The following is a 2308-nucleotide window of genomic DNA, read 5'->3' as shown; positions in this document are numbered from 1 at the left end:
GAATAGCCAAACCTGGGTTAAAAAACAAAAGCCTGGGCTTCCCTGGTGGCGCAGTGGTTGAGAGTCTGCCTGCCGGTGCAGGGGACACGGGTTCGAGCCCTGGTCTGGGAGGATCCCACATGCCGCGGAGCGGCTGGGCCCGTGAGCCACAATTACTGAGCCTGCGCGTCTGGGGCCTGTGCTCCGCAACGGGGTGGGGGTGGGGGGCGCGGCGGTGAGGGGCCCGCGCACCGCGGTGGGGGGTGGCCCCCGCTCGCCGCAGCTGGAGAAAGCCCTCGCACAGAAACAAAGACCCAGCACAGCCAAAAATAAATTAAAAAAAAAAAAAAAAAAAAAGCCAAAAAAACCCAAACCCAAAGCCAAAAAAACCAAATCCCAACCCTCGCCTTGGACCTGCTTTAGCTGGAAGCCTGCCGTGGGAAAGGGGAACACGGTTCTCTGCTCTTTCACAGTTCACCTGTTCTCCTACCTGTTTCTAAGAATAAGAAGAAATGTTCACAGCTTGCTGGAGTTTTCATATACGGTTATGGGAAGTTTAAAGGGCCAGTAGAAGACAAAAATAAAGTCACTTTAAAAAATCACAGACCACATGTCATATTTGTTCAACATGTTAGTTACACACATTTGTCTTCCCCACTCTTATCGCACATGGATGGCACAGTCCTTGTCTCATTCATCTGTGATTCACCAGCTTCAGACGCAGTGCCTAAGGCATAGAGACACCAAGAGAATGTTGCACTGGATTTATGTTGCGCTAAACCCCATTTTACTTTTAAATTCATTGCTAATAAGGTCTTTTATAAAGAGAAGGAATAGCATTTAAAATAACAATGGGGAAGGGTAGTGGGGAAGAGGAGTTATTCCCAGAGGTTATTTTGTTTACTTTGAGCATTTTTTGATTTGTAGAAGAAACACATTTGACTGTAGACTTTTTAGGAAAGTATTTAAAATTATTTTTGTATAAGTATTTTAATAGCAGTTTTATTGAGATATAATTCATGTACCATAAACTTAAAATTATTTATTTTAACAAAAATAAAAATCATCTGTAATCTTAACAGATAACACATTAATGTTTTGGTATACATCCTTCTAATCTTTTTTCCTAAACAGGTTTTTCTCGGGTGTAAGTACCTGACTTGAAGCAGCAAAATGATAGTACAAATTATAACATTTCACTGATTAAGAAGAATATATGTTAAAGTACACTCAAAACAAATGTTATGTGGAAAATATCTCAAATTTCTAGCAGTAGTTATCTTGGGGAAGGTGGGAGCAAGGTGGGTTTGCTGAGGAGTGGAGGCAAAGCATATTTTAGTTTTACCTCTAATGTTGTAATTTTTTAAAAAGAAGGATAGATTCTGGGTATTAACTACTCATTAAAAAAAAAGAGAAAAAAATCCAAACATTAAAAAAAGAGTTGTCGGGCTTCCCTGGTGGCGCAGTGGTTGAGAATCTGCCTGCCAATGCAGGGGACACGGGTTCGAGCCCTGGTCTGGGAAGATCCCACATGCCGCGGAGCAACTGGGCCCGTGAGCCACCATTACTGAGCCTGCGCGTCTGGAGCCTGTGCTTCGCAACAAGAGAGGCCGCGATGGTGAGAGGCCCGCGCACCGCGATGAAGAGTGGTCCCCACTTGCCGCAACTAGAGAAAGCCCTCACACAGAAACGAAGACTCGACACAGTCATAAATAAATAAATAAAAGAACGTGAATTTCTTAAAAAAAAAAAAAAAAAAAGAGTTGTCACATGTATAAAATAAGTTTTGAAGGGTGTGGTTATGATAAACGAAAAAGAATTAACATGTCCAGTCTTCGCAGGCAAAATAATTTCAGGAGCCTTGCCCTGCTAACCTGGCCTCACCCTCACTCCTTCTACAATCATTTCCTGACTCCTTAGTTCCAAAGCCATTAAAACTGCATCACTGCTGAGCCTGCGCGTCTGGAGCCTGTGCTCCGCAACAAGAGAGGCCGCGATAATGAGAGGCCCGCGCACCGCGATGAAGAGCGGCCCCCACTTGCCACAGCTGGAGAAAGCCCTCGCACAGAAACGAAGACCCAACACAGCCATAAATAAATAAATAAATAAAATAAATAAACCCCAAAAAAGTTTAAAAACAAACAAACAAAAAAAAACTGCATCACGATTGAGAAATGTTGGCGTCATCTCAGTCCTCTGAAATTCAGGTAGCTAAACTGTTTTTTTCATTTTTAATTTTCTTCCAGAAATATGTTCCTGATTATCAACTTTCAGTGATTCTTTTTTTTTTTTTTTTTTAAATACAAATGGTCTCCCCAAGAGAAGACAC

The sequence above is a fragment of the Balaenoptera borealis genome (assembly GCF_965194805.1).
Source record: "Balaenoptera borealis genome assembly, chromosome: 13".
Classification (NCBI taxonomy): domain Eukaryota; kingdom Metazoa; phylum Chordata; class Mammalia; order Artiodactyla; family Balaenopteridae; genus Balaenoptera; species Balaenoptera borealis.
Note: the sequence above shows the minus strand (reverse complement) of the source record.